The sequence below is a fragment of the Danio rerio genome, chromosome 19, assembly GCF_052040795.2.
Source record: "Danio rerio strain M-AB ecotype USA chromosome 19, GRCz13ab, whole genome shotgun sequence".
NCBI classification, from domain to species: domain Eukaryota; kingdom Metazoa; phylum Chordata; class Actinopteri; order Cypriniformes; family Danionidae; genus Danio; species Danio rerio.
Window position 1 is genome coordinate 34399308 of NC_141039.2, and position 24713 is coordinate 34424020.

At 36.9% G+C, this 24713-nt stretch overlaps 2 protein-coding genes across 3 annotated transcripts in view; one reads left to right on the top strand and one right to left on the bottom strand.

Annotated features, from left to right (window-relative positions):
• The window catches only part of hpca (hippocalcin), an 802490-nt gene that overhangs the window by 335002 nt on the left and 442775 nt on the right, over nucleotides 1–24713 (bottom strand). The gene's annotated exons all lie outside the window — the stretch shown is intronic.
• Nucleotides 1–24713, top strand: part of atxn1a (ataxin 1a) — a 214356-nt gene that overhangs the window by 4085 nt on the left and 185558 nt on the right. Inside the window, exon 1 of one of the 2 annotated variants that reach the window (XM_087294498.1) lies at nucleotides 4961–5068. The exons of the other annotated variant lie outside the window; for it this stretch is intronic. The gene's annotated coding sequence lies outside the window, so the exon portion shown is untranslated. Of the gene's footprint in view, nucleotides 1–4960; nucleotides 5069–24713 lie in introns of those variants that run through there. 2 annotated transcript variants of the gene reach the window in all.

Consider the following 24713-nt stretch of genomic DNA (forward strand, 5'->3'; position numbering starts at 1 on the left):
GTTTATCCTCCGGTCACAAATTCATCACGCAGTATGAACACAGCAGCAACTGAATGCTACCCTAGATAGTCATGCAGTGTGAAAACAACAGCGATCTGACGATTCATGATTCATGAAATCATGCCGTGTGAACTCGACTTAACTGATTGCCTCACTGATTGAAATGAGTTTAGAGTTAATTGACAGTTAACGACTCATTGATTAAACTGATCCGGTCAGGGAAAGTGTGCTGTTAAAGACTCTGATTTAAAAGATCTGTTCTACCGTTAATGACTAATTGATTCAATTGATCCAGTCAGAGAATATACTGCTAACCACCACTCACTTATTCAAATGATCCAACACCGTTTAGAGATCTACTACCACTTATGTTTTACCATAAGTCCAGTGTTGATAGATATTATTTCAGAATCTTAATGGTGGATTTTTATCGGAGTGATATGCTATCAAGTAGAGCTGCACGATTCTGGTTAAAATGAGAATCACAATTTTTTTGCTTAAAATAAAGATCAAGATTCTCTCACGATTCTGCAGATGTAAAAAAAAAGCTTAATATGGGATTATTGTTTTTTCACAAACATATGGTAAAACAATGTGTAAGTCTTCTGGTTTCTATAAATAATTCTATTCTACTTATAATAATTTTGATGTTGAATTATGTTTCAGATATAGGCCTATGCTTGCAGTCTGTCATTGAGAACATTATTAGATCATAAAGTCAACATTATATAGGCTAGTTATACTGACACTGTAAACATTTATTTTCATGCACAACTCTGTGTTCGTAATGAAAGAAAAAACATATCAAATGCTTGTCGCAGTCATGGCTGTAAAATGCGATATGATTATTTCAAATATGTCCAGGCTTTCGGTTTCATTTTCACGGTTAAGTTCTGTTCATACTTCGCGCGCTGTTCTTAAACGAACACTCTGTGCCACAAACTGAATACAACTTTATTACCTGTTACTTAAGTGAGTTCAGCATATGCGGGTTCTGTTTACTAGTAGACGCGTGCGCGTCCATCATTAAGTAGGGTGCGCGCCTGCACAGTCAACAGCTCACGTCACGTGTGATTTCCCGGCCGCAAATACATCATTATATGAAGACAAAAATGACTTTTTTTGGATGAATTATGCCTTATAAATACAGCATGTGACTCTTTTAACATAATTTGGAGGTGTCCATGTCACTGAGCAACGTGTGTAAAGCAAAGAAAAGACTAGTGCAGCCGCCTTTTCTTCTCTCCTGAACTTGAAAATATGATTGACAGAATCGTAGAAATGCCGGATTAAGATCGTCTAGGGGGTTGAATTGAGATCGCGATCTTTTTTCTATTAATTGTGCAGCTCTACTATTAAGGTGTCTGTACTTTTAGTATTTCTGTCGGCCACCATTTAGTTTGGCCCAGCTGATAACAGTTCAGGTAATATTGTGAATTTACAAATTTGAAAAATCTGTGAAACTAGTTATTAAATAATAATTATCCATCACAATCTCATAGTAATTCATACCTTTTTGATTTAGTGGCTAATTCATATGAATTCGTACAATGTAGTATAACTTCTCATCCTCCAATGATGATGGGTTTAGGGGAGCCACACCTCCTTTTAAATCCTTAAAAATCCTTTAAAGCCTCCTTTAAAAATCATACATTTCCATACAACTGAACTCGAATTAGCCACGAATTAGCCACTGACAAAAAGTAAAATGGTTACATTTCCTCGAGATCAGGCTGGAATTAGCTGGAATCGGCTGTTTTGTGCTGTTACAGGTTATTTGCACATTGGCGCAATGGGTAGCACGTTTGACTTACAGCAAGAAAGTCGCTGGTTCGAGCCTCGGCTGGGTCAGTTGGCGTTTCTGTGTGGAGTTTGCATGTTCTCCCCGTGTTCGGGTGGGTTTTCTCCGGGTGTTCCAGTTTCCCCCACAAGTCCAAAGACATGCGCTATAGGTGAATTGGATAAAATAAATTGTCTGTAGTGAATGTGTGTGAATAACTGTGTTATGGATGTTTCCCAGTGACGGGTTGCACCTGGAAGGGCATCCACTGCGTAAAGCATATATTGGATAAGTTGGCAGCTGTGGCGACCCCAGATTAATAAAGTGACTAAGATGAAAAGAAAATGAATGAAATGTTCAGATATTTTCAATGAAAATTCTACAAACCAAAAGAATAATTTAAAACAAATAAGACATGTTTGGAATAAGGTGAATCTAATATAATTACCAAATTGATGTTATTAATGAACATTAAGCCCTAGGTTCAGGCCCTAGGTTCAGGCACAAGCACACATAGGGCTCAACCTGTGGAGTGCACATTCCCTTTTTAGTCTTGGATAGAAAGTGCCCTATCCAAATGATCTGAAGTTCCTCCGCTCCAACCCCAAAAACCCCCTCCACCCCCCTCCCAACCATGCCCTTAAGTTCCCGACAACGCAGCCCGCCACACAAAATAAAACTACATTTCACGTAACAATCCCACCCCTTTAAATAAATAAAAAAATAAACCTATCAAAATATGATCAAGTATTTTAATATTCATTTATTCCTTTCTCTTCAGCTTAGTCCCTTTATTTATCAGGGGTCAACACAATGGAATGAACTGACAACTTTCTGACATATGTTTTACACAGCGGATGCCCTTACAGCTTCGACCCAGTACTGGAAAACACCCATACATACTTAATCACACACTTACGGACAATTTAGTTTACTCAATTCACCTATAGCACATGTGTTTGCACTGTGGGGAGAAACCGGAGCACCCAGACAAAACCCACGCCAACACGGGAAGAACATGCAAACTCCACACACAAATGCCAACTCACCCAGCTGAAGCTTGAACCAGCTACATTTTTGCAGTGAGATGATGATTATTAAGAATGTAAAAAGTGCTAAAAGTGTGAAAAGACATCATAAATACAGTAGATATACTGTACAGTATCAATATGTCATTTCAAGAGAAGCTCTCAGGTGTACAATGATCATGCCCTCCAAAACTGAATAAGTATGCCTGTTCATTTTAATACTTTGACACTGTGCAAGTATTTTGTATGGTGAAGGAAAAATTATGTCTGGTGGTATGCCTTAGTTATTTCTCACAATGTTTAATAACAATACAGAAAAAAAAACTCTTGATGCTGAGAATTCTTAAAGAGCAGATTGTTTTCTAGATTATTATGTATAGGTTTTTGGTCATATTGAAGTTAAGCACTGAAACTCTTAAATAATAGGGCAGACATGCTGATGTATTTCAGGGTGGAGGAAGAGTATGTTATAGTCTCCATAGAAACATAGGCGCAAACTCTTCTGGAAATTCCCTTCCCAAACACTGACCACAATGTGTCTGTGTATTTGAGTGCATGCGTTTAACATTTAGTCTAATTCTATTCACCCCATAAAGTGGTTTGAATAGACTATATTTACAAAGAAAATGTTATAGTCTACCATTGTCATTTAAACTAAACTTCTGTATGCTTTATTAAAATGAACAATATTCATGCATATCTTACTCTCCATGACAATAGCTTTTACTAGTCAAAATCAGCATAGTAAGCAGAAGCAAGAATTTTATTTTTAAAGGCTTTTTTTTTTAAAAAAGCAGACATTATATTACAAACTTATTGTCAGAACGTTTTTTTTAGACAAACTTCTTACTATTGACTAATCACAATGCTTGTTAATGAAAATTTCTAATCAGCCAATCACATGGCAGCAACTCAATGCATTTAGTCATGTAGACATGGTCAAGACAGTCTGCTGCAGTTCAAACTGAGCATCAGAATGGGGAAGAAAGGATTTTGAATGTGGCATAGTTGTTGGTGCCAGACGGGCTGGTCTGAGTATTTCAGAAACTGATCTACTGGGAGGTCAGAGGAGAATGGTCAGATTGGTGCCAGCTGATAAAAAGGCAAAAGTAACTCTAATAACCACTCGTTACAACAGAGAATGCAGAAGAGCATGAGTTCACTGTACTCAAATGGCCTCTAAAGTCACCAGGTTTTAATCCAAGAGAGCATATGGAATGTGGTGAAATGGGAGATTCGCATCATGGATGTGCAGCCGACAAATCTGCAGCAACTACATGATGCTATCATGTCAATATGGACTAAAATATCTGAGGAATATTTCCAGTACCTCGTTGAATCTATGCCACAAATGATTAAGGCAGTTCTGAAGGCAAAATGGAGTCCAACCTGGTACTAGTAAGTTATATAATTTATATAAATATATATAAATGTCACATGCAATGCTATACTATGTTTTGTAATTTACAAAACTATTCAGCATGTAGCATTTAGGAGTTGTGCACAGTTTGCATACATTGTGCAACGTATAGCCATTACTGTGCTTCCTATATTTACTTTGTCATGGCAGTTAATGCATTCACTTTTTACACTACTATACCGTACTACATTGCAGGTATATAAATCATGTAACACTTTATTATACTTCATTTGCAACTATGGAATTTACTGCATAAATAATACTTTACTATAGCATAATTAACCCTTGAGTGTATGCTGCACTATGCACTACATAACACACTATACATGTGTTGCTTTCAACCATGAATGTTAATTATTAGTTTGTTGTCCACAGTTTTTCAACATCAAATTGTGTTCATGTTATAATAAACCGTACAGTACATTAAATAGCACAGGGGTCATAAACAATTACAAACAACTGACCCGTTCAGCTACACTCCAAAATACACCATTTGTTTATGAAGGCCCAAACGTCATTTTTTCTATACTTTTTTTTAATGGAACAACCTCCAATCCGTTCTCTTTAACTGGGCCGGCCAACTGCTCCATATTTGGATTACACATTCACACACACTCTTACGCACGCCTCCACACACTCACTCCCTCCGTCACACACACATACACACACACACTCTCTCACTGGAGGTGGGGGCACGGAGCGATAGAGCTATTAGCTCGGGCTGCAGCAGACATCATTGTACGAGCGGAGGGGAGACGATTCCACCGGCAGTGCGCGAGAACGCACGGAGCCCCTGGCAACACGGAGAGCCTCGCGCTTCCCTGCCCGTTATACCGTACAGTAAGTCCGTGCATTTATTTTCACCCGCACCAAGCTGTCTTGCTCATCATCTGGGAGAAATGAATGTAAACTAAAAGACGCAGCAGGAACAGAGAGTGACGTTTACTATATATAAAAATAAACCTTTGTAAATACTTACTGTGACAAATGCACTAATTGTCACATCAACATGTTTGCGATCGACCTTGCGAGACCTACGGGATGTGCCGTTTGTCACCTCGATTTAAAATTATATAACTACTTTGAAGTAGCGCACGGGAAGCGGGGCGGTTGCTTGCGAGCTGCCAGACCGAGTAGGGAGCGCTCTAGCCCGGCTGGAGGAACTGCGCCACTCCGCCTCTTTGACAGACTTCCAAACATGATTTTACCGGCGGAATGATGATCTGTCAGCTGTACTTTTTAACCGACACTGTCACTGTCTTAACCGTGCGCACTTCTGCTGAGTCAACACTGGGAGCTGGAAGGCTTTTGATGTGAAAACACAATCGCGGAAGTGTTAGTCTGTACTAGAGTTGCGACTTCAACCCTTGTGCACCGTTTAATCCACGGCGACGCGGTTTACGCATGAGCGTTCATCGCTCGCCGCTGTCTTTTAATTGAGAATAGCTCGTACTAGTAGGCTACGACAATTTAGTCTCCGTGCCACTTAACAGACATTGGCAGTGTTTCAATAGTCGTATTGAGGGGCATCGTATAGTAGGGTATGATTCCTGAAACGCACTGTGTATGCGTTCTGAAGAGACTCCAATACTGCTCTCTAGGTAGGCAGCGTTACTAAGATTTGAGACGCAGCCACTGAGTGTATCCCGCCGTGATGTCACTCGGTTCATCCCGGTTGGTTATATAATGAGCTGTTGCTGTGTATATTTCATGTGTTTGCCGGCTGACGGGGCTCTATGCATTGTGACTGGCATGCCAGGTTTTGTGACTTCAGTAAATAAACTGCGTTTTAACGTTGATTATGTAAACAGTTGGTTAAGACAGTCTCAAGTAGGTCTTTCGTTATAGGGTCAGAGTGTCATATCACACGCTATACTGTACGATGTGTACTATGTGCCTTGCATGCAAACTATGTTGTGCAATGTATAGCTGTAACTATTTTGGATGGTGTTTACTATGCAAAGATTCATCGCATGTGTTGACAGTTAATGTATACACATTTTACTCTAGTGTACTATGATGCAAGTTTATGATTCACAGAACAGTTTTAGTTTGCTAGGTTTACTGTACTGTAGTATACGGATCATTCCTACTATTCAGTGCCATTTTGTGTCCCCAAGGCATTGTATGGTACAGAATATTTAAAAATCTTTTATATATATATATATATATATATATATATATATATATATATATATATATATATATATATATATATATATATATATACTTAATTAAATACATTAAGGGCATTATGGTGGCACAGTGGGTTGCACAATTGCCTCACAGCAATAAGGTCGCTGGTTCGAGCCCCGGCTGGGTCAGTTGGCATTTCTGTGTGGAGTTTGCACATTCTCCCCATGTTTGCATGGGTTTGCTCTGGGTTCCCCCACAGTCCAAAGACATGTGCTAGGTGAATTGAATAAGCTAAATTGGCTGTAGAACATGAGTGTGAATGCGGGAGTATAGAACATATGCTGGATAAGTTGGCGGTTTATTCCATTGTGGCGACCCCTGATTAACAGAGGGACTAAGCCAAAAAGAAAATGAATGAATGAAAAATACTTTAAATTTAAAATGTGCCTTAAATCATAAACATTTTTTTGGGGGGTAATTCTTGTTTTTTTTAAAAATACTATTACAGAGTAAAGTGAGGGACATTTTTAGCTCTTTGAAAATGTAAATATTACAGTAACTATTTATTTTAAACACCTTTTAAAAGATACAAGAATGTTCTGTAACAGGGAGGATGTTTGGCCTGTGTTACTTGTGAAAATTCTGCAACAAAAAAAAATATATATATATTTATATAAATCACGATATCGTATTTCATATCATTCAGTATTGATAATTATTGACATTGGCTGGAATTTGTTGTTGCGCACGTACTTAAGAGTGGTGTTGTCACGCGCGTTCTGATCGGTGGTGTTGTTGCGTGCATACTGTAAAGCGGGGTGGGGGGTGGGGGGGTGTAGCGCGCACACTCAAGAGCGGTGTTGTCGCACGCCTACTGAAGGGCGGTAGGGGGAGGGGGGGTGTCGAGGGGGGACTTTTGATCATTTTGGATGGGCACTTTCTATCCAAGACTAAAAAGGCATGTGCACTGCACAGGTTGAGCCCTATGTGTGCACGTGCTTGACGCTGAGCAATCAAAACAAACTTTAAGGTAGATCAACATCTGTAAGGTGTGAATAATAATCATACAGTAAACCTCAAACTCTGTAAACAAAACAAATTATGATAATCAAATCTGAGCTTTCAAGTAATGGAACTAACCATCATTATTCAAATACATATCGTTACATTACAAATTGTGAAGTTGAATGACTACATTACCCCTATGCTAAAAAATCTTTCAGACGCGGTGCTAGTGTCTGGAATGCACAAGAAAAGAAACCAAAAAGCCGTGCTGGCGACACCTTTTTTATTTACAAGGGCGCCTCCATCGGAAATGACAAACTGACACCCAAAGCTTATTGGCATTGCTTCAAAGGTGCACACTAAGCAGTCATATTTCAATAAAACTATAGCCTTCATATCAAAACTTCTTACCGAACCTTTTTTTTTTTTTTAACAATATTGACAATGGTGTTCGGTCAATAAATACTAATATCGATTTTATCGCCCAGCCCTTCATTGGACTATTACAATGCAATACTTGCTGTAATAAAATGTATTGCACATAGTACATTTATTATTATGTAGTACATTCAAATACATTCTTCCATGCAAAGCAACACTACTGCTATGTACAGTATAATTTGCATAGTTACCTTTTTATTGTTTAATTTTCAAGGTAATTCTGCACAGGTTTTCAACATAATGCACATACAGTTAAAGTCAGAATTATTAGCCCCCCTGTATTATTAGTGCCCCTGTTTATTTTTCCCCCCAATTTCTGTTTAATGGAGGGAAGATTGTTTCAGCACATTTCTAAGCAAAATAGTTTTAAAAACTTATTTCTAATAACAGATTTATTTTGTCTTTATAATGATGATAGTAAATAATATTTTACTTGATATTTTTCAAGACACTTCTATACAGCTTAAAGTGACATTTAAAGGCTTAACTAGGTTAATAAGGTGAATTAGGCAGGTTAGGGTAATTAGGCAAGTTATTGTATGATGATGGTTTGTTCTGTAGACTATCAAAAAATTAGCTTAAAGGGGCTAATAATTTTGTCCCAAAAATGTTTTTAAAAAAAATTAATAACTACTTTTATTCTAGCCAAATAAGGCTTTCTCCAGAAGAAAAAATATTATTAGACATACTGTAAAAATATCATTGCTCTGTTAAACATAATTTGTGAAATATTTAAAAAAGAAAATAAAAATCAAAAGGGGGCTAATAATTCCGACTTCAACTGTATATTGTACTGTAGCTTTCATTTTTGAATGGACTTCATTGTGCACTTAGCTTGACAGTTGTAGTTCATTCTATCCTTTATGCAACAGTTCTTTCACAATTTTATTAATTCAATTGTTTGCAAATTTACAGCTCATAGGACCTTGGCAGCAAAAGTGAAGCAAAACATTCCATTATGACTTTCTAAGAGCAAATATCTCCCTTTGATTCCGTTTTTATTTACTTGATTTAATTCACTTTTAGGCTTTGGCATGCCATAAAAAAGGCGAAGACAGACGTAGCGAGAAATAAAATTCCTGCGTTGAATGTTAAAAGATCTGCTTGTTCAAATAAATAAAGGTGGATTATTAGCAAGGTCACCGAGCTTCAGTTTCACAGCGTGTATCGCTGCAACATGCTCGGTTTTCATGCGTATTATTAGTGTACATTTCCAAGGCTCGGGATGATTAAGAAATCCTGGTGCTTTTAATGAAAATCCCATTGTTTTGGAGAGCGAGTGGATTAGTGTTTCCCCCTTTTTATGTGGTTGTAATACATTTCAAACGGTACAGGCTGCCCTTTGCAACCTGGGGACTAAGCTGTCTGCTCTGATTATGCAGCGAATGCTTTTTTTTTTTTAGAGGGATTTGTGCAGTGGTGAATTGCTCTGTGCTATAACTCGGTAAGCAAATCTCTGTTTGATGGCCCCAGTACCACTTACTTTTAAATGCTAATGAGTGGTAATTAAGACACGGAGTATAGCCTAATCACAAGCGCTCTAGCGTGTGTGCTGATTTGTTCAGTTTTACACATACACACCTGTCACTTGTGAAGTGCTTGTTCTTGTATCATTTTAGTAGCAGCGCTGTTTCGACTAGCTGTGTCGGTGGAGGTGGATTTGATGAACCTAACTGAGCTTGTGACAGATGTAGGCATGGCTCACTTGACATGCTCGAGTGCCGGTGAAATGTGCAGAGAGAGAGACACACCTCCACCTGCAGACACTGCTTACATAATAGCGGTGTGATTGACATGGACAGTTTCAGCCAATGGGTGAGTAGAGCCAGCTGGACTAGAAATTTGTTTACACATCAGAGGGGTGGAGCCTCTGTCAACCTGGCTTGCTGGAAAATAAGTCTCAAGGTAGACCAATCCAGGCAAGCTCTTTAAGCACACTCCCTCACAGGTATGCACACATGAACTCATTGTTCTGGAGCATCATGTACTTTTTTGAAGGCTTTTGGTTTTTAGTCGTGCCACACATGATTTTTTGAATGTAGTTCAGTACATGATCAAAGGCTATAGAATACACAAGACAAGTCACTCGTATAGTTTTGAATGAGGAAAGTGTAATGGTTAATATGGCGAATGAAGACCCAACAAACGCAATGGAATTCACAGACATAAGCAATATATCCAAACAAAGCTTTGAATGTGTGCTTTTAAATGAACCAAGTGCACTTGAAAACAAATGTATTTTTAGTTTTGTAATCTGTATGAAACGAACGCGAGTCCATCCTGACCAACACATCACATGACAGCAGCTACTCAAATGCCCACAAACTTGTAAACAAAGAGTCGCTGTTGTATTTGGAGGTGATTTGCAATCAAGATTCAAGGCCAAGTTGTGGATTACTTCAGAAAACTAGCGTGATCAGACTATCATTATCCAGAGGATGATAATGTGTAGAACGGCCATAAATGAGGTTGGTGTCGTGATCTTGTTCTTTTCGAGTGCTCACGCAACCTGAAAACATGATTAAGTAGAAATGAAGTTTATGAGACAGTTGTTTCCAATTTCATTGGTGATTCCAAATATATAATGTAATCATAAGCTTGGCAAACAGATTTGGAGAGTTTTGATGTTTCCCTCATTCAGACAGAAATGACTTGCCTTAAAGGGACTTTGGTGTTATGGAGTAAATCAAGCACAGTGAAAATTCTGTAATCATTTTTGATTCCATTCATTCCATCCGCCATTCACTTTCTGACTTTATTCTGCAGAACACAAAAGAAGATATTTGAAGAATGTTTCAAGTGTTTGTGTTATTACAATGAAAGGCGTTTGGTTCCAAATATGTAAAACAAAAATGTTTAATAAAGTGAGTAATATGTAGTATGCCTTTTAAATCTACTTATAATTTTACAAAACATGAGGATCAATTAATTGATTCATGCAATTCATGGACATTGGATGATTTTGAAATGCAGAAATGATTTTGTTTGCGTAAGTGCACTGTTTTAAGTGTGTTTGAAAGATTGATAGTTTCAGCTGATCGGATGGAAATTGTCAGAGAGGAACAGAGAGAGTGAAGGTTTTGGAAAGTGACTTGTGCTACATTAAATGCACCACTGAAGGAAGGAAACGTCACCTGAGGTTGAAGAAATTAATAGCAATTTTTAATTTGGAGTGAACTGTATGAACTAACACTTCAGGGTTGTTTTGCACATAGTGGTGGGGTGTAAGTGAACTAAGTAGTGTAGTCATACAAGTTGGTATTTTAATTCAAAGCAATAAAGATTATTTAAGTGAAACATGCATATATTAATGTTTCACATTAAGATCAAAAACATGCTTTTGGAAGAATAAAAATTATGATTATTTCACCTAAGAATCCTTGTTTTAGGGTAGTGTTTGAGCATTACACAAAAATTGAAAGCATTCAGGCACAAAAATTTAGAACATTTGCTGGTTTAATAAAGACTCATTTTATTTCTTTATCTTGGGTCCTAAAATCCATTCGTGACCCAAATCAAACTTGATGTACATAAATTTATTCATTTAAAAAAATGTAAAAAAAAAAAAAAAAAAAAAAAACACCTGAAGACAGACAGAATTTTTGGACTTTTGATTTTCTAAGTGAACCCGTGGAGACCACTACAAATATAATGTCTTCTAGGCCTCTGACGGTTTAAATTTGTTGTTGGTGTGATTGATTCCTGAAGCTTTTTTTATTGTATACATTGGCCTAAGCTGCAAAAAAGGTTACTTTAACAGGTATAATATATAAAAAATTTGTAAATTGGGTAGCTCAGTGGCGCAGTGGGTAGCACAATTGCCTCACTGCAAGAAGGTCGCTAGTTCGAGCTTCGGCTGGGTCAGCTGGCATTTCTATGTGGAGTTTGCATGTTTTCCCCGTGTTCGCGTGGGTTTCCTTGGGGTGCGCTTGGGACATGCGCTTTGGGTGAACTGGTTAAGCTAAATTGTTCATAGTGTGTGTGTGTGAATAGGAGTGTATGGGTTAGAGCTGGAAGGGCATCCGCTGCATAAAACATATGCTGGATAAGTTGGCAACCCCTGATTAATAAAGCAACTAAGCCAAATAGAAAATGAATGAATGAATAGATTTTTTTTTCTTTGTCTATACAGGTTCAGAGTAAACAAATGTAATTCCTGAAGCTTTTATCACTGTGTACGGTGTTATTACAGTATTGACCTAAGCTGCAAAAAGGTTACTTTAACAGGTATAATAACAAAAAAATATTTTGTAGATCGCTTTTTTTCTATGCATTTTCAGAGTAAACAAATGTTGTTGCGATTAATTCCTGAGGCTTTTATCACTGTGTATGGTGCTATCACGGTATTGACCTAACCTTCTAAAGGTTGCTTGAACAGGTATAATAATCAAAAATACTTAGTGGTTTGCTTTTTTGTCAATACATGTTTAGAGAAAACAAATGTTTTTCAAACAATTTACATAGAAAAAAGATTTTCTAAAAGATAATATCTTGTAATCAAATTATGACTACGATTTTAATCCAAAGGCATTAACTAAGAACATCCCCTAAAATTAATGAAAGTTCATCACGAGCTTATTTAAATTAACTAATGTTAACTATTGGAGCCTTATTGGACAATATTAACACACAATCACAAAATTGTCAATCAATATTTCAGCATGGACACTCAGAAAATGATGTTCGCTGTTACTTCAAACTGCTTATTAAAAATAAGCTGAAACAACACAATTCTTGATTTTTTTTATGTGGGACAACTTAATTGTTTTATGTTCAATCTACTTAATTTTGTAAAAACTAAATTCTTCCCTTTTTCCCAACACAAATCGATTGGGTGGAACCCAACATATTTTTACAGTGTAGTAGGCCAGATTAAAATGTCTCCATGTTTGCGTTACTGTTGTAAACACAGCAAATACAGTATGAATATTGAGGTTACAGACAGGAAAGTATTGAGAGCAGAGAGAGGGAAGGGGTTGGCGAAGGACCTCGAGCCTAACACTTTCCCTACTACCTCTAAATGTATCGTGAGAAATGAAATCAGTAAATATTTTGGACCCCATTTACACCTGTATGTATTTCCTGCCCACTTGTGAATGATGCGAGTATCAGGAGTCTCCTGGAGTTCAACGTCCTTTTACAGTGTCAAAATTTCACAGTATGAGGTGGGAAGGAGGAGGCAAGGAACGGGATCGATTGAGCAATGCTGTTTCCAGACCTTTATAACCCTTTTCTTTCATCTCTCAGCTCTATTCATTTGCTCTCCCTCCATGGGCGAAGTACACATCCCCAACCTGCTTTTGCACTCCGGCGCTCAAGAGCTTTTTTTTTTTTTGATATCGAGATGAAAAACATTCCTTTCTCCAGTGAGTGGATGTCAGCGTGCAGGCGGCTCGTCTTCCTCTAGACTCCCCGTGATGGCTTTATGTATAGCCTAAATTGACGCTTTTTATTTTCCGGCTGAACAATGAGACGAACGTGATTCAAAACCGTTCCGTTGATGAGCAGAAATTTTCCTAAACCCTTATATTCATCTTGTCATAGTGATGGGGCTTCAGGATCATCAATAAATCTCTTCATCCATCGAGAAGCGGAGTTAAAAATAAAGCACTTACATAAATAAATCACATTCAAACCTCCAGAATTCGTGACAGATCCAGGCTCTACAGCTTTGAGTGCAACATATGAGCATGTGGTTTCTAGACAGCCGGGAGTCATTTTGAAGTCTTTTAAAGTCCCATTTAATGGGCTCATGTGGCCTTCACAATCTGAAATATAATAATTTAGAGCCAAAGGCACAGGAATTATCTAGCAAAGTGGGGGAATTTGTTGTAATACCTGTGTAGTCGAGCATCGTGCTGCAGTAGATTGAAGCAAAGCTGCACGATAATTCTAGAAATGTACTTTACAAGAGGACGTTCTGTTATTTTTTGTAGCAGTATTTTGAAAAACTGAATTTTCTTGAATGGCTCCATTTGTAAAAAATAATTTATGTGCATTTGCAGATGGAACAAAGCATAAAATTAGATTTGTTTCTTTATATTTATAAAAACATCAAACAAAATAAATATATATATATATTTTTTTTTGTACTGTTGCAAAGTTTGGTAGTTAAAGGAAAACAGAATATTCACAAGAATATTGAATAGCTGTATTTGGAAATGATAATTTATGTGCAACTGCACAGAAAATAAAACAGGCCTGAATTATATTTGAACTTTAACATTTATAATATGAATATTTTTGGCTCTATACACCAACAATGGATTTTTGGTTTATTATTATTCTGTCCCATTACTTTTGGTTCCTAAACAAGTGGGAGGCACTTATGCAAACTGCTGTAATTCATACAGCGTTCACCTGATTTGGAGGTAAATACCCTCAAATTAAAACTGACAGTCTACAGATTAATTTCAAATTCATTGTTTTGGTGTATAGAGCCAAAATTGTGTCTGTCCCAATATTTATGGACCTGACTGTATATGCATTTGCAGAGAAATAAAAAAGGTCACAAACAATTGACACTGTTCTAACATTTTTGGCTTTATTCATCAAAACAATGGATTATTAGTTTGATTATTATTCTGTTTCATTAATTTTGGTCCCTTTACAAGTGGGAGGCACTTATGCAAACTGTTGTAATTTCTACATCGTTCATCTGATTTGGATGTAAATACCCTCAATTATTGAATTATTGTTTAAATTAAAGCTGATAGTCTGCAGTTAAAGCACATTTAAATTCATTTAAATCCATTGTTTTGGTATATAGAGGCAAAAATGATAGAATCTTGTCGATGTCCCAATATTTATGGAGCTAATTGTATGTGCATCTGCAGAGAACATGAAAAAGGCCTAAATTACATTTGATCTATTTAATATTTATAAAAATATCAAACAAGACAATCAACATTGTGCTTTATTGTACGATATACAGTTGCAAAATTGAGTAGTTAAAAAGATAAATAAAAAACAAAACAGAATTTTCATCAGATGACTTGAATAGCTCTATTTGGAAAAAAAATATTTATTTGCATCAGCAGAGAAAATAAAACAGGCCTATATTATATTTGAAATCTTTAATATATATATATATATATATATATATATATATATATATATATATATATATATATATATATATATATATATATATATATAATTTTTGTTTTTTACATTTTTAAAACTATCAGACAAGACAAATATACAGTATATTGTTGTATGCTGTTGTATACTGCAAAATTGAGTTGATAAAAAAGCTACATTTTTTAAAACAAGAATTTTCACCAGATGACTTTAATAGGGCTATTTGGAGAGGTTGATTTACAGTCAGGTCTATAAATATTGGGACATTGACACTGTTCTAACATTTTTGGCTTTAAACATCAACACAATGGATTTTTGGTTTATGATTATTATTCTGTTCCATTAATTTTGGTCCCTTAACAAGTGGGAGGCACATATGCTAACTGTTGTAAATCCTACACTGTTCACTTGATTTGGACGTAAATACCCTCAAATTAAAGCTGACAATCTGTGGTTAAAGCACATTTAGTTCATTTCATTTCAACACTTTAAAATAAGGTTGTATTAGTTAACACATTTACTAACATAAACATTGAACAATACATTTGTTACAGTGTTCAAGTTAATTATTGTTAGTTAATGAAAATACAGTTGTTCATTGTTAGTTAATGTTAGCTCACGGTGCATTAATTAATGTTAGCAAGCATGAATTTGGATGTTAATAGTGCGTTGGTAAATCTTGACCTATGATTAATAAATGCTGTAATGTATTGTTTATAATTAGTTCATGTTTGTAGATGCATTAACTAATGAAAGCTTATTGTAAAGTATGTCAAATATTTAATAATAAATAAATTAACTTCCATAATATGTTCATTTAAAAATGTTGAAATTTCGACCTTTCATTTGTTGGTTTATGAATCAAGCTGCTTTGAGACACTGAAGCAGCCTAAGCAGAAGCTTTTACAGATTTATAAGTGCCTGAAGCCATATTGCAGTATCAACTTTGTTTCAATTTATCATGCAGCTCTAAAAAAAAAAACAGAGATGAATAATTAGGTTGATTATGTCATGTATATCATTAATATTCTGCTTCTGTACAACAGTGCTTTGGCATGATTCACACATTGTGGGTGCTTCATGCAGATTAATTTCTATCTCATATACAGTACCAACATGTATAAATAAGTAATAGGGTGCATGAAAGTAATGCATACATATTCAATTACCAGTTAGTACAAGCAAATACGGCAGTCCACTCTTCCATATGTTGTTTCCAATTTAAATTCAGCAATATATTGTGAGTTTGCAGCTTTCCAGGTGCGCTCAAAGGCAAAATCCGCTCTTGTCATTCAGCCCATCTGAGCCTTTGTAGTGAAGATGGCCTCAGATATAGGAGAGATCGATGGCTGAACTTCTGAATGGCAGAGTGTGAATAGTGTAGCGGCTCTGTGTCAGTGTGGAGATCGATGACCCCTCTATGGGCCGCTGTCCTCCTCTGGTGTGGATGGATCTGTATGCTTGCTGCTCCCTCTGGGCATTTCCAGACAGTAGAGCCACTATTGATGCCACTCTTTCAGCATGAAAGCGACAAAGAACAGCAAAGCTTCTCTCTCATGTGCAGCTGGTGTCGAACACCATGAAAATCCTTGTTGTGGAAAAGGCCTGTTTCTGATAGACATAAGTTGCACTCTCATTTGAAATGTCCCTAAAGGTACACTGTTAACAATTTCCTGTCGTATTTACAGTAACTTACTGGCAGCAGTTCGCAGTAACATGCTGTAAATCAATTACAGCAATAGTACTGTATTCACATTTATAGCACCATCTAGCTTGCTGTACACGTGTTTACAGAATTGTATGTACATGACAAACATCTTGTCGTTGATCCCAGTTGTAAGAGCAACAAATAATGACGTATTCTAGTTGATCATTTGGAAAAGTGGCAGGAGGTAGATTTTTCCAATGAATCATCTGTTGAACTGCATCCCAATCATCGTAAATACTGCAGAACCCTCATTCTCACTGAAATCAGTCAAATGTGATGAAGGAAAAATCATGATTTGGGGTTACATTCGGTATGGGGGTGTGTGAGAGATCTGCAGAGTGGATGGCAACATCAACAGCCTGAGGTATCGAGACATTTGTGCTTGCACAGACCCAATATAGTTGTACACATGCTCTTTCTTCCTGAACTATTTACATTCATATTCATATGCTAAATTGTCCGTATAGTGTATAAGTGTGTGAGGATGGATGTTTCCCAGAGATGGGTTGCAGCTGGAAGGGCATCCGCTGCGTAAAAACTTGCTGGATAAGTTGGCGGCTCATTCCGTGGTGGTGACCCCGGATTAATAAAGAGACTAAGCCAAAAAGAAAATGAATGAATCTTGATTTTCTGGAATTTTTAAACATTGTTTTCTGAAAAGACAACACAACACAAATGCGAATAATTGTTAACCTAATTTGTGATCAAACTGTCTCTTTAAAGTTTGCCTGCTGTGCAATGTCCAAGTGGATTGTTTTTTTTTTTTGTATAAAAGAGCTCAGAAAAATGACAGCCTAAAAGCCTCATTTTCAACACGTACAGCAAAAGAATTATGTATCAGTCTGTTATTGATGTACTGCACAAAGCTAGACCTCAGTGCAGTGTTAGTGTACATTCATGCCGCTCAACCTTTTTATCCCAGCAGTTGGCTTTCATTCATATTTAATGGCATTCGCTATGTAGTTTGGCATTAGAATTGCCTTATTTGTAATGAGGAACTTGGTAGTGAAAAATCGCCCATCTATTTATAGGCTCCATACTGTCAGTCTCATGTTTCATGTCACTAGTAATTCTTTTAGTATGAAAATGACTAAATAATAGACCATTATGTGGCAGAATATCTCATCTCTGCTTCTCCCCTTCCATCTGATGTGTATTACAGTTTGAAAGTGCAATAAATTAAGCTTGTTTTGAAGCGTTTTGCATATAGTTCATAAACAGAGGGCAGCTGGAACCATTTGACCAGCTTGTTATAAACCCCGGAAGCAAAGAAAACACAAATTCTCATGGAGCCAAGATGCCATCCTTCCTGATGCAACTAGGCAGATAAATAGGACCACCGAGTGCTCTTTAACCGCAATGCATACTTCTATCCGACCTCACATATCATGCAGTAAAAGGCGGGATTACAGATTGAACTTCCTTGGAGTAACATTTCGACTGTTGAGAGATAAAGAACTGATATTCCAGCAGTCATGTTTTCGAAAATCTTTTTCAATGTGAAGTTGGTAGATCCTAAGCTACTGCTGTCACCTTGCAGAATAACCTAAAACCTAACCTAAACATTCCATCAGATGCATTAATGTTCTCAAAACAGCCAGAGTCTTTGTAACACCCCCGTACCTTTGTTTGTTTTGGAAAGTCCTTGAATTTCTGTAAGCAAATCTCATGTTCAGGCTGCGTCCACACTAATCTGGATAAATTTGAAAATAGTGTTTTCATCTTAAAACACTCTGCTTACACGCTATCACGTTCAAGTGTTTCCAAAACGTTGTTCATCCACACTGAAAACCCTGCAAACGCTTTTACCCCTTTACAGTGCATGCGTGAAACTTAAGACTCTTTTGGTGGCATAATTTCTCCTGGGCTTTTATTTATTGTCCCGCTCTTTTTGAAACACTGCAGTAATGTCAAGGAAAAGCAACAAGATTTTAAAATTGGCTGACAGCGAGGTGGAGTTGTTGCTACAAGTTAAGGTTATGACACACCGAGTCTGAAATTTTTGTCTGTAATTTTTTCAACTTGAAAACTAAATTAGACCTCATGTTGTCTTAAATTTATTGACACACTGCCTCTGAAACTTTCGTTTGTTATAAACAAAATACAAATGTGGTTCTATCGTATTTATTTATGCACCCAAAACGACATTTTGAGGGGTGTTTTGACAGTTCAGGGCCAACATATAGCTGAAGGGCAAAATGTTTGTCTGTCTTGCGTCTCCGTACCTTAAACAAACTACCAGTCTCTGTTTAGGATCAATTGTAGGCTGGCACAACATATCACAACGTGGTCATTCTCAATAGTCACAGGATATCGCAGTTAAATGCTGAATTTACATGGGTTTTTGAGTCCTGTGACCGGATAATGATTTTTTAAAGGGCCATGAAATCCCTTTTTTTTCACACCTCTACTTTGGAAAAAGTCAGGAAAGGGGGCGTATCCAGCTCTGTTTAGGGGGGAGTGTCAGAGGAGCAAAAGAGGGATGATATGGGAGTGTGCGACTTTGCTTCCTTTCTCTGCAATCCAAGGTTGGGATGGACCCAATATTTCATCTTTTTTTTCGTTTTTCTTTTGTTAAGCATAGAGAAGACAAAAAAAAGCATCTTCAAATCATCTTCATTGTTTATATTGTTTCACAAATTATTTAGAAATGTATTAATACCCGATAGACTCTGTGTGCAAGGTTTGTGCGCGAGATGAATTATTCAGATTTGTATATAAATAAAAGCATGCAAAAAATTAACTAAGGAATATAAAGTTGCAAAATCAAGCAAAAAATATAGGCTGGGGGACGTGCCAAAACAACAGTTCTAAACTGACATTAATCTTTAAAAATGCTGTTTAAATGGAAAGCATCCAAAGCAACTGCTGTACAATGTCACCCACAGTTTTATCTAAATTGGTAAGATGACTAAAAATGCTCCATTTCCAATTCTACATTTTTTCACAGTCCACATTATGACCCAAAACAGCACTTTTTAATGTTTCCACTTCGTAGAGTGTCTTCAAAAGATACAGATTTGAAAACACGTAAATGTAATTTAAGCCCAGTTGCCGTTTCAGTGTGGACGGAAAGCCAAAACAGAGATAAAATATGCGTTTTTTAAACGAAAATGGTCTCAATCTCAACCTTCTTTTTGGCCAATCTCTATTATTGGTCAAGCTGGAAAATATTGGACAGATTTAAATGGACTACTCTCAGTTATTTGATTGTTGTCAAGAGGCTCAGTGTTTACACTTTTCAGGGAGATAAACTCAAGAATGGCATACTTTTTTCAGAACAGTTGCACCTTGACTACTGTTTTCTTTAAAACATAGTATTTTTTCTTAAGAAGAAAATTACAGGCTTTGGCGTTGTCTGATAGTGACACATCTTTCCAAAGACCTCAACTGTCTTCTTTTTGTGTTGCCTGCTGATTATGCAGTAATAATAATAAGTGTGTACACCATATTTTTGTAGGAAATGGTTTGATGGAAGTTAAGCTCTGAGCAGCAGTTTTTCAGAGTTGCTCTCTATTTTAATCGGTTGTTTTTAAAGAGTCAGAATGGCTGAATAATTTGGAAATAAGACAATGGACTGGGGCGAAGCAGTGGTGCAGTAAGTAGTGCTGTCGCCTCACAGCAAGAAGGTCGCTGGGTCGCTGGTTCTAACCTCCGCTCAGTTGGCGTTTCTTTGTGGAGTTTGCATGTTCTCCCTGCGTACGCGTGGGTTTCCTCCGGGTGCTCCGGTTTCCCCCACAGTCCAAAGACATGCGGTACAGGTGAATTGGGTAGGCTAAATTGTCCGTAGTATATGATTGTGTGTATGAATGAGTGTTTGGATGTTTCCCAGGGATGGGTTGCGGCTGGAAGGGCATCCGCTGCGTAAAAACTTGCTGGATAAGTTGGCGGTTCATTCCGCTGTGGCAACCCCGGATTAATAAAGGGACTAAGCCGACAAGAAAATTAATGAACAATGAAATGGATTTATGATTTGAGCATTGAATCATTGTTTTGCTCAATTCATTTAAAAAGGCTCTGAGATCTATAGATGTTCTGCTGAGGATTTGTTTGGAAAAAAAATTTTGAAAAAAAATTGTGTCTAAAACTCACTAAATATTAAACATGCATAAGGTTTACCATTTGCTGATATTTATTTAATAAAATATCTATTGATATTCATGTTCAAACCAGGATATACTACCTGACAAAAATCTTGTTGTTGATGTAAGTCTCAGTTGTAAGATCAACAAATAATAACTTGACTTTTAATTGATCATTTGGAAAAATGGCAGAAGGTGAATTTTTTTTGATGAATCATCTTTTGAACTGCATCCCAATCATCAAAAATACTGCAGAAGACCTATTGGAACCCACATGGACCCAAGATTCTCATAGAAATCAGTCAAGTTTGCTAAAAAAAATCATGGTTTGGGGTTACATTCTGTACCATACTTCAGCCTCCACATCAAAGTTCCTGAAAGCAAAGTAGGACAAGGTGGTCCAGGATTGGCTAACCCAGTCACCAGAGATTTACATTATTGAACATGTCAGGGGTAAGATGGAGGAGGCATTGAAGATGAATCCAAAGGATCTTGATGAACTCTGGGAGTCCTGCAAGAACGCTTTCTTTGTCATTCCAAATGACTTTAATAAGTTATTTGAGTAATTGCAGAGATGTATAGATGCTCCTCACTCATGAGAGTCACACACAATAATTATTATTTTTCCACTGCACCATGACTTTATATTCTATACTGAAAATCATTTCTATTAAGTGACAAGACTTTTGTCTCAGTAAAATCAGACTTTACTGTCCTAATTAAATTTTTTTTTTGATCAAATAAGCGTGTTCTAGAGGCCTTTGCCTTTCATAAAGCCCTCTTCTGATACCAAATGATCAACTAAAGTCAAGTTATTGTTTGTTGTTCCTCAAACTTGAATAGGCGACAAGACTTGTGTCAGATAGTGTATGGTTTTACTTAAAATTTTTTCATTCTAATCAGCATTACACAGTGAAAACATTTAGACTTTCAAGATGGAGTTTGTTTATTGCACACCTCTGGTGTCCTGTATGTGTGTGTGCGCATAGTGAAAAAAAAAAGATTGTCTCAAGAATGTTCATGACTCTTCTTTTTTTCCTAAGATTATTCTAAAACAACAGTTCGCAAAATATTCATTCTTATTTCCTAAAATCTAAATCTTGTCATCATTTACTCATCCTCCACACATGCCAAAACTGTTTGAGTTGTTGAACTTCTGTTGAACCAAAAGAAGATCTACTGAATGTTGAATAAAAATAATACCACCGTTGACTTCTACAGTATTTTTCATTCCAACTGTGCATTTTATCAGCTTTTTATTCAGCATCCTTCAGAATATTTTGTTATGTTTTTAACACAAGAAAGTAATTCCTAGAAGTTTGCAAGCGCTTGAGTAATTTTCCTTGAGTGAACTGTCCCTTTAAGCTAGAACGTAAGCTGCAAAGAGCAGCTAAGAAAAAAAAAGGAAATTCCTGAAGACGTGTCCACCTTTTCAGGTAAAAGGGATGTTTGTGGCTCTTTCAGGCATCACTGCTTTCACAGTGGATATACAGGATTAAATACTTCCAACATAAAGAAGGATATGAACTAAACTAGGAATTCAATAACAGGAAAACTGCATGGATACAAACAGAATACCGAAATCCACCCTCACCACTGTTATGCTTGGCGGCATGATATAGTCTTTCCTTAAAATCCACGCTTTATTAATCAAGAGGCGGGAATTAACCCTGGTGAATTTTGTGGAAAGAACGCAGATTTTTTCTTCTTCTTTTGGGCATGGTGCAGGGACTTTTACTACAAGTTGTACTTAGCGCAGTTACAGTACGATGCAGGAATTTCCTGAAGCGAACGCCGGCCTTGAATAGACAAAGTGTGGTTTTGACAAAGGAGAGAAAAAGCAGGCTGACGCAAAGCGAAATACTCCATGCTGAGATAAAACAAGCGAACGGCCGCCCCAGTTCCGTCCCATTTCCCCTCTTAAGTGATGTCATTGGAGCGCTGGACATGTGCCAGGATTTGTACTAGGGAGCGAAGTTCCCCTCATCCCGTAAAGTCTTTCCAGAGAGACTCTCGGAGGAGGCCGCCAGACAAGCATTCCTGCCTTTCACATTTTTTTCCATCAATCCCTCCAAACAATGTGTGCCTGAGTCAGCCAGAGGTACTTCAAACATAAATCCTGGACGTGGGCACATTGAGCACAATCGAGTGCACTCATTAGCATCATCCTGCACTCGAATCATTCAGAGAAGATCACAGATCATATAAATCTTAGTTAATGACTGTAAAGTGTCTCGTTGTGCAAGTTGTTCATTGCCTAATGTTTTGACAAGTGGTGTTTTTGTATTTGTTTGTAGTTCAAGTGTTGTTAATGAATATGGATTGGGAATTTGGGTATTAAGTATTGAACTGAATGGAGTAAGTTTGAGCCTCATGACATCTCAAATAAAGTATTTTTTTCGGTTCACTTACATTCTATGTCTTACAGATGATACAATACGTGTGGAGTTATTAAATGCATGTATTTTTTTCTGAATAACTGAAAAAGTTTATATTATATTAAACATGTATTTTACAATATGGAAAAATATATGATTTAATTTGCTAGATATACTCCAGTTTCCCCCACAGTCCAAAGACTTGCGGTATTGGTGAATTAGGTAGGCTGAATTGTCCATAGTGTATGAGTGTGAATGGGTGTGTATGTTTACCAGAGATGGGTTGCAGCTGGAAGGGCATCCGCTGCGTGAAACATGTGCTGGATAAGTTGGCTGTTCATTCCGCTGTGGCGACCCCGGATTAATAAAGGGACTAAGCTCAAAAGAAGATGAATGAATGAATGTAATGACACGTAAAGCCAGTAAATGATAGATCTAAAGATTGTCTGTAAGTGCTCTGTCTCCAGCACAGAGTCCTCATCTGTCAGTTTGCTGAAGCAGCTTTGGGACGGTGAGGTTTGCAGGTTGAATGAGCAGCAGGCATCGTGCTGATGAGGCCTGACACAGATGAATGAGGTTAATCTGAAGGCCACTGTGTAAAGCACTATCCCAGGTGTTGGCGGTGACTGACAATATTTAGTATAAGCTACTGTGCAGGAAATTCACATATGTGTTTGTGTTGACTGTGATGATTAACCAACCGGAACCGGCATATCAGAAAGCGTAGGAAAAGGGGTCACAGTTAAGACGTGTGTGAGGATGTTTTGCTGTCAGAGAGCTTTGTTTCTAAAGTATCAGCGGTTTGTGACTTCTGCAGATCCACACTTGATTCCTAATGCAGGTTTAGAGAGGTCTGCTCATCACAGCATGCATTATGATGATAGAAGATTGACCAGTGTAGTGCCCTAGGAAAAAAGTTGAATTTTTTTTTCGCTCTGTTTACTGTAATATGAAAGGGTACTTGAATTGTAAAGATAAATATTGAGTATTTTTATCACTGAACATGAAGAACCTTTATTATTCATAAAACTTTCAATGCACAACATTTATTTATGGTGGAAAAAAAATATTTTTAAGGCAATTAAAATAGGAATTTGTGTCCAATAGTAATGTGAAATTGGTTATGATTCAAGCATTCTCAAATGCAAAAAAGTAAAATGTCAAAATAATTATTATTAAAGAAGATATTATGCAAACCATTATGTTACCCATTCAGATTAGTTCACAATTCAGGCTATAAACTACTGGCTAATTACCTGCTTATTATTAAGATATGAACTGTTCATTATTATGTGTAAAGTATGATCTTATTCTGCATCCCTTATCTTACCCAAAACCTAAACCCAACTTCTGCCGCACTAGCTAATTAGTAACAAATTAGCTTACTAACTAATATGCAGTTTATTAAGCTAGTAGAGTTAGTTAATTAGTAGTTAGTAGTAGTTTGTTAATACCATGAATGATGACCTAAAGTATACTAAAAAAATGTACTGCACCGTAACATAAACACACACATACTTGTAAAAATTGTTTACAGGGACACTCCTAAGCCGTAATGTATTTTATAGTATAATAAAGCTTATTATTATTAATTTTAAATGTCAAAATACCCCGTTCAGTACGTTTTTAAGCGTTTTGAATTGCAAGGACAT